Here is a 19590-nt window from a genome sequence, read left to right as displayed (position 1 = left end):
ATCCAAATTAAAAATAGTTGTAAATCAATCGAAAGATAATTGATTAACCTAGACAATTTTAAAAACTGGGGGAAAATGGAATACAAAAAAGCGAGATGCGTTCTATTAAATGAGATGAGCTATGACAAAAAAAACAACAATTTATTTTTGTCATTCGAGTGGCCATATGAAAGCAACTACAAAATAAGTTGAAAAAAACGCTCTTCCTGAAGCACCATAAGTTTGCAATTTTTAAGCGCACGGTTTTTAAAGTTTAACGTGCATGTGCATCATTATTTTACAATTAAAACAGAAGGTATGAAGAAGAAAAATCAATTGCAAAAACGGCCTTTCTATCGATGTACAAGCTGTGCGCACATGTAAGCACTATGCCAAAAAATCGAAAATTTTGAAATGTTCAAAATGTCCTGAAACGTATAGAAAATATAATAAATAATTTTGCGCATCTAACAATTTTAAATGTGTGTGCACGTAACTTTGTGTGAAACATGCCATTTTTAATCCACAGAAAGTTGACTCTGATTTTTTAACATTTTCACCAAGTCTCACTACAAAATGACTTCTATGATCAATCATTTAAATTCATAAAATCGCACGCAAGTCACGTTGCGCAATTCTGACGTTTTTCAAAAATAGGAGGTGCACAACTTCACGTAAATATGACAGAGTTACGAAATGTTATGTTTACAGGTTTTACAGAAACGCGACGCACAAAAATAGGGTGGAAAGAATAATAATACAGAAATCAGATCTCATACAATCACAAAGAAGCTTATGCGCTTTGAAAGTAGATGTAAATTATATGAACTTTGTAACTCCAATAGCAACATACTAAATTATGGATGATACGTGCCACCCTCTTATGTTTTTTTGCCAAGACCCATGAATACTGTTTAGTTTAGTAAAGTTATTTGTAAAAGTAATAGTGAAGCTATTGTTAACAATCTATTTAAACCAAATGTTTTATACTACAGTATAACTTATTTGCCATGCATTATTGCATTGTGCAAGCTAACTGCTCAAACCATTCTGGATATCACAATTGTAATTACATTTAATGTTAATTGTTATATACAGTATATTTGTTTTGGTACTACTCTAGACCATGGATGAGCAAAATCTACACAAATGACTACATGGTAACTTCGACTTAAAAGGCACTTGCACCGTCTTAATCAGTTTACACATCAATAAAGTCATGTCAAAGAATTTAATTGAGGAGACTAAATTATTATAAACTACAGTATATTGTACGTGTTCACAGTTTATCTGAAAACACCCGATACAAACAATAATTTCAGTTACTTTAGTTACTGTGTTTTGAGATTGATGGACTTGGTGGAAAAGACTTTGACTTTACTACTGCTATAAAGGAACAATCTTACATTTTTCTGAAGTTTTTGTCTAGCACTTGTAGGTATTTGTGTGTGTAATAGGTATTTGTGTGTGTCACTGTATATACAGTACAGTAGGCCAAAATTTAAAAGTGGCATAACAAATTTTGCCCGAGACCTGGGATGGGGATTTTTTTTCCTTTCATAGACATTCTATGGTATACTTTTAATCAGAAAAACCAAAAAAAAATTATCCTTTACTTTTTTTCCGCAAAATTTGTACTGCCACCGGCTAATAGTTTATAACCAATATACTATGTATAAATACTTTTTTTTGCTAATAGAATAGACAATTCCAGACATTTTGATACCAAACTTGTTTTGGTTTCATAATATTTTGCCGTATTTTCGTCTAATTATCTGCAAACTACACATCATTCACAGATGGCGGACTAAGCTCCCAAGAAACGCCCTACGCAAGAAAGGCTAATTCCAAGTTGCTTTCGCGATGTTTTTTTTTTCATTCCCAGTGAAAGCGATGAGGATTCGTCTGACTCAAACAGTGGGGACGACGGTCCTGCTCCCGAGGCGGCTCCTCATAGGCCTATATGGTCATCGTCGACCGAGTCCATCTACGAGGAGGGGGACATACAAGAAGAGGAGGACGAGACAGTCAAAGATATGGAGGTAACCTCAAATGGGTCAGGTTCTACTGGTGGTGATAGGCCTTCCACAAGTGGCCTGAACACAGCCACAGTTGGTGGTCCACTTGGGAGCAAGAGGGCCCGTATTGGTGGCAATGGGGGTCGGGGGAGTGTAGATAGAAGAGCCCATTTATGTAGAGGGAAAGTAGACCCGGGTTTAGGTGGGGCTGGAGTAGGACGGGGAGATGGGGACAGAGGGAGAGGAGCTTGTTCCCCGAGAGGAAGTGGTGGGAGAGCAGCTCTAGAGCGCCAGAGAAGTCAGGAGGAGCTCGATGGATGGCATCGTATCTGTCGACACCAATAAGTTATTTTTTTTCTTTTTTTCAACCAAATTCTCTTGCAGATGATTGTAGACCAGACCTATCTTTACTTTACTCAGAGAAAGCCCGGAACTCAATTTATGGAGCTGACAGCCAGGGAGCTTCAAGCCATTTTTGGAATGGTGGTGATTATTTCCATCAAGAGACTGACGGTGCTTGAGCACATCTGATCGACACTTCCATTCTTCCATGATCCGTCCTTGGCCAACATCATGCCTCGTGACCGGTTCTTCCGGCTACTACGGAACATACAATTCAACAACAACAATGAAGCTCCAGAAGATCCAGCTCAAGACCGTCTATTCAAGATCCGCCCTGTGATTCACCACCTTACCACGCAATTTCAAGTGCAGTATAATCTGCACGAGCATTTTGACGGTGATGAAGCTATGGTAACATTTCAAGGACGGCATAGGTAATTTATTTTTTTCACTGTATTAATATTATTTATATGCAAAATTTTATAATATCAAAACATGTTTCCTCTTTTTGATTGATTATATTCGCAAAAATATAAAAATGTTATACTGTAATCACAATTTTGTTTTAGCTTCTAGCGGGAAACAGTATGATCCATTAAAGCCAATCAAGCCCGGATTTAAAATTTGGACACTCACAGATTCTATCTCGGATTATGTATACAACTACGCTGTTTATATGGGACAAGTGCAAGTTGCAACAATACATCACTGTGCAACCATGTTGTTCGAAACTGTTTCGAAATACAGATACATGCAAGTTTTCGAAGCCTACTTTCCTATATAGAAACTTGATACCCTCACTTCATGCACCATTTTACTAATTTATTCATAACTTCGAAACCGGTCATTCATGGTCAAGTTTGGTCTTATTTTGAAGAGAAGAAATAGGTTCCGAAGAAAAAAAATAGTTTTATTCATAAATAATCCACCTCTGCCATCGTAAGTCGTAACATAAATTTGATTACATTGAAAAGAAAATGTCCTTGGCACTATTTTTCTTTTCTCCTTCATTGAGAAAAAAAAGTTATGGTTCATATGTGACATATGCTTTTTAGGTCCCTGAAAACCAAAATAAACTTAGGGGTCAATGGGTTAAAAAGGGCATGCAATCAAAGCACTTAATGTACAGATAGATATTAAGAATATATTAAATTGTTAACTTTTTATTTATTATTGATCAGCAGATGAAATTTTGAAGCAGAAGAAAACAATGACATCATAGGTAAGCTTATAAAACATTAGTAACAAAAATCTATACCAGCTGGGGTTGAGGTGAGAAATTAAGATTGACTTTTTCTATCAAATTGCAATGTTTTTAAGTGTTAAAATTAATTAATCCTTGTCCCATTTTCCATTTCAAGCTGTCCCTGTGTCATAAGAAATGTTTAAGAGTTGTGCAACTGTAGATGCCGGAAATGGCACTTGTCATACACAAATCAGATTTCCGTAAACATTACATTGTTAACATTTTATTGTTGTTCATTAGCAGATGATGCTGATGATTATGGACAACTAGAAATTGCCACAACATCAGGTAAGTCTATACTCCAATATTAGCAGCAAAACATTTGAAAACACAAATGTACAATGTATCAAGAACTAAAATGTATAAATGTTATAAATTGTTTTTGTTTCTGTAGGAGATGACCTACAACCATGACAATCTCACAGGTATGTTTAAAAAAAATAATTCTGTATTATTTTAATATCCATTAAGATGCAGTTATTATAAGTGATGACTTAATTCATGGAAAATATCAAGTTGCTACTTTCCTAGATCGCATCATTCTCGATCTGAAGCAAGATTTTCCTGTATTTACTGTATGAAATGCAAGTCATATATTTGCACCAGAAGCATCTAACAGGACAAAGGCAATCAGTGTAGTGTTCGTTTCAAAACAAGATGTGAATGCCACTAAAGCGTATCTTGATCTAAGATGAGACGAAATTATAACGTTGCCCAACATACCTGCTAGTCATACTATAATTCCAATAGGCAAAAATGCTGTATGGTATGCTGCATATGCGACATGTCATGAATACAGAAATCAGAGAATATATTCAATATCAAAATCAAAATATTTAACCAAAAATGTGTTTAAAATTATTTGTTTCCAGAGACAATACATCTTGATAATAAAATAATTGCACTTTTTTTTGTTCTCATTTTGCAGGCAAAAAAGAGGGGTTTTTTTTTACATCGAATCCTAGATACCCAATCCAAAATTGGATTATGATAAGGACATAAGTAATGAATGAGAAAATGATGCGTGATAAGGCAGCTAAACGATCTTAAAAAGAAGGCGGCGAAGACAAACCAGCAGAATATGGTGTAAGCCCTGGATCCTGAAACGACAGCAACAAGGAGCGTATGGAAATTTAATTCAAGAACTGCGGCTTCAGGACCAGGAATCCTACAGAAATTTTCTACGAATGGATACTGGCACATTTGACAACCTCTTGAGTTTGGTCAAGCCCACTATACAGAAACAAAACACCAACTGGCACCAGAGGATTTCTCTCCAGGAGAAAGATTAGCAAGTACGCTTCGTTTTATTGCAACTGGTGTGTAAACATGTTCAAATCATCAAATTCTATCCCTTATCCTTTCTCAGGTTTTTCAAGTATACTAACAATTTGATCAACTGTAGTTGCAAATAACCATTCATTTGTCAAAAAGATTGTTAATTTCAGGTGAAACATACAAAAGTCTTTCATACCAATACAGAGTTGAGGCCACAACAATAGATGAAATTGTACCAGACAATCACATTATTGCGACATGATCGCATTATTGTTCGCTCTCCAGACAGCGATGTTTTTTTATATTTTTACATTTTGTTTCGTCCATTAATGCAAAAGTCCTATTCGATACAGGCAGTGGCAGGAATCGACGAATAACCGATCTCACCAGTTTAGCCACTAAAATCACCCCAAGTCGATGTAATGCCATGCTAGGGCTACATGTATTCACACAGTGCGACACGACCAGCGCGTTCAATGGAAAAGGAAAATTAAAGGCCATTAAAACTTGTCAAAAATATCTAAAATTTGGAGAGGTTTTCAAGAAAGTAGGAGAAAGTTGGAAATAGAAGAAGCAGCCCACGAAATTCAGAAAAAAGGTCGGCAAAAAATTGCCGACCTTAAATTCGCCAAGGTCGGCAGTCTCGGCAGTTCTAAAAATAGAAAATTCACCAAGGCCTAACCTCTTGCTAACCTAAGGCCTAGCCTCCCTAGCTATATGTTATGCAAAAAGAACTAGCAAAATCCGGATCAACTGCCGTTTTGGCTCCGGAGTTTTTTTTAGGGTTATTCCATTATTAAAGTGGGGGTGTGTGGTTATGAATATTGTGTGCAGGTACGTCAATAGAAATGACATTGAGAGCCCTCTTCTGTCAGTTGACTGGTTCCCGGTCTACCGCCTTGTAATTGACTTAATCATGATCGAATTCCAACAACTTAAAAATATACAAAATGTTTACATAATTATATAACAATGTAGATCTATCTAATAATGTTTTTATTTTTTTGCAGATAAAGGAGGATCATCAATAAAATAAAATGATAACAATTCCAGGCATTTAATATACGGTTTACTGATAAAATATAATGTACCAATGAAATAAACCTGGTGTTCTGAAACATATTTTAATAACTTTTGCCGGCCTAGCGCCTTTGTGTATCTAAATCTATCTAATCTATCTAAATAATTAAGTTAGTACAGTATTAACAAATAAAGGGTTAGGGTTATGTATAATAAAATGATAGAAATGAGGCATTATCTAATAATGTTTTTATTGATTTTTTTTTCTGATTTTTATAGTTTTAAAATTCAAGTACCGTTTTTATAGCGTTATGTATCCTGTAAATGCTAACCTAAAAACGTTATCTGAATGTTTCTTTTTACGTTATAGAAATGTAATAAAATAACGGTTATAGTGAACCTAAACATTAACCAAACACTAACATTAGAAAACCACTATGTGTTTGCTGGACTGCCACAATGGAACAATAGACCTAGGTATGTTAAACAAAGAAATCACGTCAAAGCAGGGTGGAGACGGAATTTTAAGACAAAGGCGTTCTATACAAATGCAAATCATTCATGTATACTTTTTACAAATTTTGTTTAGTTTCTTTATTAAAAGATTTTGATATGCTGTTATATATAAATATTCTAATACATAGAATAGCAAAATTATCATAATACATAGGATAGCAAAAAATAAACCAAACATAACAACAACAAAATTAAATTGACAATGTATTTTTATTTAGAAATTCATTTCAATAATATAAATATTTTTTATTAAATTACATCATTATTTACTTACAATTAATTAATTACTTAACTTACATTACAGTAACTGAATAAATGGTACATAAAATTACTAAATAATTGCACATAAAATGCAGGTTATAATAAAGGCATAAGTATACATATAATGGTACAGGTTATAAATATTTAAATTACGTTTTTTAAATGTAATTATAATAATTAATGATGAGAACACTTACGGTTACGAGTAGACATGTACATTGGTACATTACAGTACGAGCAATCCTTGGCAGTTGGATAAAAACCCCTTCGTTGGAAAAAGTCCAGGTAGTCATCAAATCCATTAAACAAATGTGGTCCTATCTTCGGCAGCATGGTCCTTGGTTTAAATCGCAGTAAAATCAAATCGAGAACGCAGTAAAATATCGGAGTTGTAGGCCTATAATATAGTTGAAAGTTTTTCGAAAAATGAGTGATTTGAAGACAACTGATCTTGGTTTATATACATGTGCCATATTTTAGTTTGTATACATAGCTCCATGTCGGCATGAGTGATATTGTTATATGCTTTATTATGTAATATTGTAAGCTTCAATGAGACACCTTTGTGCAGCGATAAAAAAAAGTAAAACTATGCTACAGCGGTTTTTGTTTCTTAACCTGATTACATATATTTTATTAATATTTATTCTTCCCAACCTTTTTTTTTTATACTCAAAATTTGAAACACTACCGTTTAGCCTTTTCATTCAAATTGAAGATTGAATTTAATGAAATTTTATGTACTGTACTGTTTAACAAATCAACATAACGGTACAATAGGTTATGATTATTTCAAACCAAAATAGCTAGGTTTTTAAGGACTGATTTATCTTTAAAAAACGCCTAGAAATAAAAGAGAGAGAGAGAGAGAGAATAGCAATTACGTGTTGGAATAATACAGTAGTAACGGTACAATATATAATCATTTTGGTAAAGAAAATAAAATACTAGGTTTTTTAAGGTCTGATTAAACCCAAGTGTGACGTTGTCTGGAAGCAGGAATTTAATATTCATAATTAGGTGATCATTTAGAATAAAATGATCACCTATTGTTATTGTATCAAATCTTTATTGGTTATCCGCAACGAAGTTGCTGATAACCTCTTGTGATTGTACGAAATCATCATCAACTTTTTATTTCTCTTCTTTCTTTCTGTATGATTTTTGCGCAACGCTTTTCTCTGAAACTTGCAAACATAACATTTTGTGAACTATGTTAACATTTTGACATTTGTGTAACGTCGTCAAGCGAAGCTTATATTAATTCATATAAAAATTAAGCCTATTGGATGTTTTGACGTTACCGTATGGCCAGTTGAAGTTAAAAAGTATTTTTTTCATCGCTTTCGTAAAAGTTATACAATTTTTAAATAGCGCGCACCGCCCTTCTACGTGCCAAATTTTCATCCAATTGTTATATTTTATTACTCAATTCATTATCTTTCGATATTGTTATCTTCAAGTTTATTTTGACAACGTCATCATACCAAAAAATTAGAACATGATGTGGGTCCCGTAATTTCACCTATGCTACACTGTATATAGATATACACAGTACAGTATATACTGTACATATTGTATGGCATATAAAAGGCACAACTCAGCACTATGAGGGTGGCATACATCAACATTTTCCGATTGTATGTTAACGTAGGTGCATGTTTAAAAAATATGAATGTCAATAAAATGATAAAAATGATCACCTATAATTCGTCAAAGTGACGAATTAAATTCTAGTTACAAGTTGTACTTGGATATCAAACTGTCTATTTGGTCGTCTTGAGCCTCAAGAGAATAGCAACTATGTATGAGCTGTAATAAACAGTAAGTACAGTATAGAAATCATATATCGACAAGCATTAAAATTACAAGTGGGAGTCTGTAGTACAGTGAAAAATTTCATTTCAAAATTTTAGCAAAATTGCTAATCAAACTGATTTAGTCGAGAAACATAGTTTTGTATTGTATTTTTTGCTACACAATTTTCGAAATGTGTAGCAATAAGGTTGTTTTGTATAGCTTTTTGCTATGCCACACTGGCGAAATTATTCCTTGTAGTAGATAAAAGAGACGTTCAAAACAGGTTAAAAAAGAAAATCATAGTACGGTTATTATTGTACAGTATATTAATTAAACAAGCTGAACATTTTATATAGTGATTTAATACGCAAATAATGTTTCTACATTTTTTTTACTGCAGAGTTTACGTGAATTTCTGTCAGCATTGATCATGTTGTATTCCACCACCAGATTTGCATTTGTATAGAACGCCTTTGTCTTAAAATTCCGTCTCCACCCTGCTTTGACGTGATTTCTTTGTTTAACATACATACCTAGGTCTATTGTTCCATTGTGGCAGTCCAGCAAACACATAGTGGTTTTCTAATGTTAGTGTTTGGTTAATGTTTAGGTTCACTATAACCGTTATTTTATTACATTTCTATAACGTAAAAAGAAACATTCAGATAACGTTTTTAGGTTAGCATTTACAGGATACATAACGCTATAAAAACGGTACTTGAATTTTAAAACTATAAAAATCAGAAAAAAAAATCAATAAAAACATTATTAGATAATGCCTCATTTCTATCATTTTATTATACATAACCCTAACCCTCTATTTGTTAATACTGTACTAACTTAATTATTTAGATAGATTAGATAGATTTAGATACACAAAGGCGCTAGGCCGGCAAAAGTTATTAAAATATGTTTCAAAACACCAGGTTTATTTCATTGGTACATTATATTTTATCAGTAAACCGTATATTAAATGCCTGGAATTGTTATCATTTTATTTTATTGATGATCCTCCTTTATCTGCAAAAAAATAAAAACATTATTAGATAGATCTACATTGTTATATAATTATGTAAACATTTTGTATATTTTTAAGTTGTTGGAATTCGATCATGATTAAGTCAATTACAAGGCGGTAGACCGGGAACCAGTCAACTGACAGAAGAGGGCTCTCAATGTCATTTCTATTGACGTACCTGCACACAATATTCATAACCACACACCCCCACTTTAATAATGGAATAACCCTAAAAAAAACTCCGGAGCCAAAACGGCAGTTGATCCGCAAAATTAACTAAAATATAAAAACCTAACACTAAAATTTACAAGATAAATTCTATTTGATAATTGCTGAACATCGTGGTTCTGGAGCTAGCCGTACACAGAGCATAGCCTGGTTGCTTGCTTGGCATAACAGGGTATTCCCCTACACAGGTCTGTTGCACAGCACTGTGCCCAGCCAGCTTGATAGGAGCATGCAGCTCACACACACACAACATGATGTAATGGTTGAGTGAATTCAGGGATCATCTTAATTCCATGGTTTGTTAACTAAACACAACATGGTGGTGAATATGCCTGTTAAAATTTCAATGATACGATCCCTTAAAGTACCATGTTGTTGCTAGGAGGCTTGAAAGGAGGGATCTCTAGCCTAGTTTCAAGGTCGGCAATCTCTTGCCGTCCTCTGACAATTTAAGGTCGGCAATAAGGTCGGCAATTGCCGATTGCCGACGTGAAATTCGTGGGCTGAAGAAGTGTTGAAACTGGAAGAGTTCACATGCCTGTTTTATGGATCCCAATTTGACTTTCTTTGCAGGAAATGCAAGGAAAAAGATGGAATAATCAGTGTTAAAAAAAAAAATTGATTTAGCTAACTTTCCACCGTCGCGTAGATGCTTGCATCAACATATACGACGCACGATCAAACTATCTAGTCAGGATCTGGAAGCTCGCACTAACACCGACTTACGAGTTCCCGAAACCCTAAGACAATAACGGATGGTGCGTTGGCGATAACGATTTATTGGGTCCTTCCTTTATTCTGCATTGAGAAAGAATGTAGCCAGCTGCCTTTGTAATGTGATGAAGAAGGCCAAAACTTCAAAGGGCAGCTAGCAGGAAGTTTGGTGTAAGCAGAAAGCTACAAATGCCAAAACGCGTGTAGCTGTAGCCTCTTACAACAATCAATTGATACAAGAATTTTACGAAACAAACTCTAACCAACTTCCTGACAAAAAAATTAGTTAGCAAGAGATCGTTAAAGCCCTGAAATGTCCTTGATAATGATATCAGAAGCCTCATACCAAGTTCACTAAAGCTTTTCCAGATAATCCATTCTTCATCAATTTCTATAGACACCAACCTCAACATGTTAAATTAAAGTCACAAGAAAAGTATATAGGTTGCCTATGCGAATACTGTGAGAACCTGTCTCTTAAACTAAAAGCAATCAACAACATCAAGCCACTATTTAAGAACTTATATGATGTAGCTGAAAGCACCATGTGTAACAAACCAGCCAACAGTGTCCTAAATATGAATTCTGAATAAGGCCTTGAAAAAATCAACTCTCTAGCATGAGTGGTTTTCGAGATATGGGAAGACTGTAATTTCACCCCCTAATTTGCATATTTCATGTAACTTGTACTAATAATTTGCATACTTTCCAGGTGTATGACAAAGATGTGATTTTGGGAATTACAAAGCGGTCCTATAATAATAATAATAATAACATTCTGAACAAGTTATTAAAATCAACTCGCTCGCCTTAGTGTTTTTCGATATATAGGAACCTGTAATTTCATTTCCTAATTTGCATATTTCATGTAATTTGTACTAATAATTTGCATTCTTTGAAGGTGAGTGTTACAGGTGTGATTTTGACAAGTATTAAACAGTTCTATGTTGGCTATTTTAGAAACCTGTATCTGAATACGTCCCAAAATTGCGATTGGGAGTAACTACCAACCGATTACCATCCATTACATCACAACGAATCACAATAGGATGCACGTCTGAATAGGGTATAAGAATCATCATGGCGATGCTATGACTCTCGTAGTCAATCGGAAAGAATGTATGAAACTCATCTCCAGATTTCCCTGTAGATTCGTATTGTAAGTACATTTACATCTTAATCCTAAAAATAATGCATTTTGGCTGCATCCAAAGACTATTGTTAAAGATATTGATGAGGTATGCCACAATATTGCAGTGTGGAAAACCACATTAGGAAACAAAATACAGACTATTAAATAAAGAAGCAGGAACAACAATTTACGTTTTAGATTCTGAATGTTTTGTTTCTGAATGTTGTTCATTCCCAACATATGAAAAACCTCTTGTATAGTTCCTATTCCAAAGAAATCGGTCATCAAATGCATGAATGACCTAAGGCCTATTGCGCTTATGTCATTTGCCATGAAAGTGTGTGAGAAAATGATAATAAACCGGCTGAGGCCGCTGAGGCAAATTTGCATATTCCAGCAAACGTAGCATGGAAGACTCAATTGTATATAAATTAAGTAAATTAATATAAATTATATTCACATTTTGGTAATTCTAGTAAAGGTAATAACGTAAGGATAATGTACTACGATTTCTCATCAACATTCAATAAGATACAACCCCATCTCCTCACTCATAAATTACTTGGTATCAGTGTTGCGAATGAATTTTCAATTTCGATTTCCTTTCTAATCACCAGCAGTTTGTAAAATTAAATGATGTGATTAATGATGTCCAGTAATTAAGTTTGCTGATGATACTGCTTGGGCTAATAAAGTACGATAACGACAGTCATTATAGGACTGAAATTGTTAACTTTGTTAAGTATTGTGATGATAACTACCTTAAACTTAGTACTACCAAAACTAAAGAATTGATTTTCGCAAAAATAAAATAGAGACTGATGAGGTTGTAAATTAATAAAATTCGTATTAAAAAGGTAACCATTATAAATATTTAGGGGTCGTTTTTGATGATCAACTTAAATGGGGAGATGTGTAATGAAAAAACCTTAACACTCATTTGTATTGCCTTCGTAAAATCAACGACTTTTATGTCAGACGTAAAATTATTTATAACAATCTAAATAAATGTTCTACCAATCCGTTATTTGTGGTGTATGGGCTTATTGTATTACAGTGTGGAGAGTAGTACTGTAACTTGTTGAAACAGGAAATTGTGAGGATCGATCGTTTAACAGAGATGATAATAGTTTTTCACTTTATGATTAGTTCTATTATACCTAGAAGTAGTAGGATGTGACTGCCATACTCCCACACTAATTGTTATCTTAATTCATTTGTCCCAATAATGAACATCATGTTTTTCAATATGAATCACGAGATAATGCACAGTAACACATTGAAATAAAAAATATAACAATAGTGATGGTAATAATAATTATAATAATGACGACGAAAATGATATTTTTAATTGTATTTATGAATGTTCGTTTTGGGGAGTGTTTTTAAATGTATTTATTTGTACATATCTTCTCTTTATATCCATTGTTTTTATGGTACTTTTTATAACAATGTGACACATGGCTAATTAGCATATTGCATGGTCCTCCTGTCATTACGTAGCAACTACTCTGTATTTAATGCACAGTGTGCTATTGTTTGTTCTCTATTTACTCACGGCTGGCATTGAGCATGTTAACGCCAATAAATGGTTTTCTGAGGTTTAGTTGTATGGCCGTCTTACACTTTATATGCTGTCTCTGCGCCCGTAACAATAATCATTTCTATGTAAAGCTTCTGATATTGATATTTTTATATATATACATACATATTTTAATAATTTTAACTCTGAGCAAATGAATTTCTCCTTTGGAGATTAAAAAAATTATTCTGATTTTGATGTTTATTTCTGGTCACAAATCTACATCTTGTATTAAACATTATGTCCATGTTGATGAGGCAAAAAAAACTTTCCTTCCTACCAGTCCAGGATCAATTTCTCCCGCTTTAATTTCACTTTCTCAATCACCTCAGACTGTAAATGTTGTTGCAAATAAATTCGACTGAAGTAAAAGTCTGACATACAATTTCCATGGTTGCAATGTCAACATTTATAATTGAAATATAACAGTAAACTTTAATAATTGGACAAAATGGACATTAGCAAAATTCACCTTGAACTTGAATAATTGTATTGTATATATTACTAATAATTAATACCAATTCATGAACAATCGATCATTTCGTCTGTAAATAGTTTAATAAAAAAAATTTTTAATTTAATAAATAATGTGTTCATTTTATTATTTTTACCTATTTTGGCTATATATAACAGATATCGCCTTTTAAATAGGTGAAATATAAGATTTGACTTCCCCCTAGGAATTATATTTTTCTCTCAGGAATATATATATCCCTCAGTGCTTTGGGAAATATTAATTACCTCAAGCAGGTAATATCGATATAATATTAATAATACATTTTTTTTTTTTATTCTTTTCATTTTCTATTTTAAGCTTCTGCTTCTGAGTATGAAAACCAAAATCCTATTACCAACCATATGTTTTGTATGACAGAAAAGTTTATTTGTATCTAACAATGTTGGAATTGAATGCACAGCAACCACGGTCATATTGGGGTTTCAGTGAAGCATTCATTGATAAATTATTTAGGAAAAAAAACATAATTCAAAATTATAAAAGGATTTGATAACCTTGATGCCAAAATGTTTTTTGATATGGATGAGAACTCAAAGAACAAGGGGACATATTTTTAAAATTAAAAAACAACGTTGCAGAACTAGGACCAGACAAACCACTTTTTCATTCAGAGCCATAAATAATTGGAATTCTCTACCTGGGCATATGTTGAAGCCAATACAATAAACCTATTCAAATCAGCATTTGAAAAATATTGGACAAACCACCCAATGAAGTACGACCCTTACATCAGATACACTGGAGAAGTAATGAGGGGCAAACAAGCAACACTTCTAGCCTCTAAACCCAAGTAAGTAAGTAAGTAAGTTAGTAACATTTATAGATTCATAAAAAATTTTTATTAAAGAATTTATGTATTGTTAAGTACCATTGTCATCGTTATTAGAGCTTTCTACCAATATTCCTTCGACATCATCTCAAGAACCAGCAGAGCCGAAGAGGAAAAGAACCAAACATGTTGAAGATGATGACACATACCAATCTTTTTTAAAGTGGCAGATGGTATTAGCTCAAAAGGAAGTGAAGAAAATTGAATTAGAGAAAATTAAACTAAATGACGAGGCCAAATACTATAAAGTTGCAACACAAAAGTGTGAATTAGAGCTAGCTGTATTGTAGTTCCAAGTTACAATTTTTGAAGAATAATTCGTTAAATTTCCATTGGTTTTTACAAATAATTTAAAAATCTTTAATATATTATATATAAATTACAATTTACGCTCCTTAAATGTCGAGCACTCTCCAGATCAATATGGAACGCATTAACCTTGGATACTCCACTAAAAACATCCCACTGGCACAACCACAGGATTATTTGAAGTGTTTAATCGAGAAGACTGAGTCGTTCCTTAGAAGAGTTCGCTGGAAAGCATATTTTTTCCTTAACCCGCAACCGCAAACATCAACAAAGAATGAAACGTATGGATTTAAAACATCTACATCTCCGAAACCCGTAGTGGAGCTTTGTGAATTTGAAGAAAAAATGTTAAATCTTGTCAGAAATGTTCAATTCAAGAATTGCAACAGCGAATTCCAAGATAAATTGCTAGAAGATGTCAACAAAATCAAAAAAGACAACAAGCTAATAATACCCGCCGACAAAACAACGAATTTTTATCGAGTCGATACCCCAGTATACAACAATCTACTCAACAACAATGTTACAAAATCTTATAAGAAGACGAACAAAAGCACAACTTCTAAATTAGCCAGAGATGAATATGAAACCGCCGCAAAACTAAAATTGGAAAGCAGAATCGAGCGTTTAGCCGAGAAGGAAGCTTTTATAACACTGAAAGACCACAAACCCAACTTCGAGAACAACCCGACATGTAGATTGATCAACCCATCGAAATCAGAAATTGGCATCGTAAGTAAACAAATCCTTGAAAGAATAAATAAGAAAATAATAGCGTCTACAGGATTAAATCAATGGAAGAACACTAATTCTGTTATCGAATGGTATAAGAACATTCAAAACAAGGATAAGCACTCGTTTATTTGCTTCGACATAGTTGATTTCTACCCGTCAATAACCAGTGACCTACTTAAAAAAGCCCTTGAATTCGCCTCCGAGTTTGAAGCAATCTCCGATGAAGAAACAAATATTATTATCCAAGCGAAAAAGTCACTCCTTTTCCATGATAACGCTACATGGTGCAAAAAAGGAACTGAAAACCAACCTGTGTTTGACGTCACAATGGGAAGCTTTGATGGTGCTGAAATCTGTGAAATCGTAGGTACATATCTTTTGTCGCAACTGTCTAACAAATATGGCAACCAAATTGGTCTATACCGCGACGATGGCCTAGCCGCGTTTCGCGAATCAGCCAAAACGATTGAGCTAATCAAGAAAGATATTTGTAAGATTTTCCAGGAGAACAACCTCAAGCTAACAATTGAAGCTAACAAGAAAATAGTCAATTATTTGGATGTAACGTTCGACCTAAGGACAGGGATCTTCCGACCTTTCACTAAGCCTAACAACAAACCAACCTACGTGCACCATGACAGCAACCATCCTCCATCTATTATCCGAAACATCCCACTTGCTATAAATAGACGCCTTTCTGACATCTCATCAGACAAAGATACATTTCATGCATCTGCACCCCTATACCAGGAAGCCCTCAAAAAAAGTGGATACAATCATCAACTTTAGTTCAATGCTGAACAGCAGAAGCCCAAAAAATCACGTACCAGAAACATAATTTGGTTTAACCCACCATTCAGCAAAAACGTAGCAACCAACATCGGCCACAAGTTTTTAGCTATAGTAGAAGATTGTTTTCCTGCCGGCAACAAGCTCAGAAAAATATTTAACAAAAATACCTTGAAACTAAGCTATAGTTGCATGCCCAGCGTAGACAAAGTAATTAACGCACACAACAAATATGTGATAGCCAAAGAAAAGTCTACTGAAACCAACGCGAAAACAAGCGGATGTAACTGCCGCAATCCCAATGAATGCCCGCTCCCAGGTAACTGCCTAACAAAAGGTGTAGTTTACCAAGCTACAGTAAAGAGAGAAGATTCATCAAAAGAAGAAACATATGTCGGACTAACTGAAAACCAGTTTAAAACTATAGATACAGAAACCATACGTCTTCATTCCGGAACGAAAAACTAAGAAGTGCAACGGAACTCAGTAAATATATATGGACACTTAAAGACTCTAAAACAAATTACTCAATTAAATGGAAAATTGTAAAGAAATGCAAACCTTACTCAAATATTAACAAAAGATGTAATTTATGTATATATGAAAAGTATGTTATTATATGTCAACCAGAGCTATGCTCACTGAACCGTAAGAACGAGTTAGTCTCTACTTGTAGACATAGGAAAAAATTCTTACTAAATTGCAGATCCAAACAGTTTATCTAAAACAATAGGCTATTGTATACGACTTCCCGATGACTCACTTCTATTAAGCACTATGAGACAACTGTGTCACTTACGTTTTATATTTCACCTGAAGAGTGCGGCCAGCTACATGCTGGTCGTACGAAACAAATTTGTAGTGATTAAAACAATGAAGTAACCAAGTTTTCTGCTGTTATTTTATTTATTTATGCTCTACCTTGGTATTGAGCACTCTATCCAAACGGTCTGAAAATTTCAACCTGAGTAAATTACAATTTATATACAATTTAGATAAATTTGATAAATAATTCATTAAATTTCAATTGGTATTTGAGTCAAAATATGCTAAGTAAGGTGTTACATAAAATGCCATTTTAATTTGTATTTATAAAAAATATTATATACTATACACTAATATGTGTAGGGAATTAATAGATAGTTTAACATGCAACGGTATAACTTACACAGTTTCATTTCACTTCACCCACTAATTTTTTTTTAAATTTCAAATTTGTTGTGATAATGGCCTATTCTCACACCAACATTTTGAGTGTCACTTCATAATCCAATTTATATTTGATAATTGTGAAGTATAATAAAAAATATTGATTGGGATATTGGAAGTACATGTATAAACAATAAATAAAATCAATATATTGACACCACAATATTTTATTTTTGTATAATAAATTAATATCTTTGCTTGTGCTGACGTGCGTTACTGTGTCCGTCAACAATCAAGTTTGACTAGGCCTAGGCTGGGTTAGGCCTAGAACAACGGCAATACGAAAACCAAAATGTTAAACAATTCAAGGATATGTTTACTCTATATAATGCATCGGATTTTAAATGTAATGTAATTTAATTGTATATAAATCCTGATTTAAAAAACGCAATGTTTTCCTGTCATTACCGCCGAGAATGAGCAAACAGACGATACTACATGGCAGCCTACAAATATAGCTCCCGCGATGGCTTCCCGCTGCAAAAATTCTTCACAGAATGTAAACTTGCGTCGCTAAACAACGAAAACTAGTTCCTGTCAAAAATATAACGCACGCAAGATATAACGCACGTAAGTACTTAACATTATTAGAAATCATAAATAAATACATTTAGAACATAAATACATAGTTTAGGCTTTATATATTTAATTCTAGTGGTATTTTAGGCCTAATAATTACCTCGGTACGGCTATTAGGGCGAACTGTCTCAAGCGACAGCGATAGGCACACGCCTAGGCTAATTTGCTCAATGTTTTGACTGACCTTTCTAAATCGTGCGTTATATTTGACAGATATTTCTTCCGTGCGTTAGGCCTTGACATATTTATTGGTTAGATTTTAGTTAATTTTAATATCATGGAATGTTCTTTTCAAGTTTTAATACATGTAATTCCTAGGTTTTATAACTTTACTTCAAACAAGTAGCAATCGCTGGTATTCCGTCTCAGGAGGAGCGCTGGCGAACAAGTGAATGTTTGTTAAAGGCTCTCGTGCGTTATATTTGACGGACGGCGGCCGTGTATATAAGGATTTGGCAGATCGTGTATTTCATTTCAATTACAAATAGCGTATTTTAATAGCTTTTACACTTCATAAAAAAAAATATTTAATGGAATTAAACAATTTAGTTTCATTTTGTGTGTTGATGATTAGCATGGTAAAATAATTTTGAAGTATAACATTTAGTCCAATATAATTATAAATAAATAGATACTATAAATATTAATACCTATAATAAAAATATAGTTAAGTAACTAACAGGCTATTTAATTAGTATTAACTCAATAATAATTAAGTATACTAAATTAAAACAAATAGAAATAAAACAAATTAAAATATAAAAGAATACATCAAATGTACTAACATAAATAAAAATATTTAAAGAAATATTAAATAAATAAAACATATAGATTTACTAATATAATAAATAAAAATATTAATAAAATAAATACAAAATTAATATTTTTTTCTGTACTTGCTGTATTTTCAGAATGGTTTTAAAAATAAAAGTAAAAATGGAAGAGATAATAAAGATAAGGGCTCACCAACCCCGAAAACTAATTCAAGAGGTGCCGTCCATTCAAAATTATATAGAGAAAGATTAAAAAAAGATTCAGAAGAGTGGAAAAGTTTTCAAGAAAGAGAGAATGCCAGCCATCGTCAGTGTGTTAACTTAACTCAATCAATAACACAATAATTATTCTATTTATGCATCATGCACGTTTTCATGTTGACTGTATAATAATTAGGCAATTAAGATAATTGTTTCAGATTGATTTTCAATTTAAATATTTCAAACCATTTTGATGACATGTTTAGTTGTGTTTTTATACCTGCAAGTATTGTATACCGGTAGTTGAATTTGCCAAGTGAAAATTACTGTATGTCGGAGATTACATAACGGTATTTGGATTTTATAAAATACTTTCCAAAATTTTGTTTTGCCTTAAAATATTGGTAATTTTTAATAAAAAGCCAACCTTCACACCTAAAGTGTACTTTTATAAATTTTTTTCTCAAACTACATGCCCAATAGTGTTTTCCAGACAACACACACACACACACCCA

At 33.2% G+C, this 19590-nt stretch overlaps 3 long non-coding RNA genes across 3 annotated transcripts in view; 2 read left to right on the top strand and 1 right to left on the bottom strand.

Moving 5' to 3' along the window:
- Positions 1-19590, bottom strand: part of LOC140049363 (uncharacterized) — a 423758-nt gene that overhangs the window by 47658 nt on the left and 356510 nt on the right. The window lies entirely within an intron of this gene.
- The window catches only part of LOC140049362 (uncharacterized), a 250627-nt gene that overhangs the window by 53821 nt on the left and 177216 nt on the right, over positions 1-19590 (top strand). The gene's annotated exons all lie outside the window — the stretch shown is intronic.
- Positions 2627-3864, top strand: LOC140049525 (uncharacterized). Its single transcript, XR_011845289.1, has 3 exons — positions 2627-3278; positions 3521-3561; positions 3829-3864. It is a non-coding gene; the product is annotated as an uncharacterized lncRNA (long non-coding RNA).

The sequence above is a fragment of the Antedon mediterranea genome, chromosome 5, assembly GCF_964355755.1.
Source record: "Antedon mediterranea chromosome 5, ecAntMedi1.1, whole genome shotgun sequence".
Classification (NCBI taxonomy): Eukaryota; Metazoa; Echinodermata; class Crinoidea; order Comatulida; family Antedonidae; genus Antedon; species Antedon mediterranea.
The sequence above is the reverse complement of the archived record's forward strand: the minus strand, read 5'-3'. Positions and strand labels throughout refer to the sequence as shown.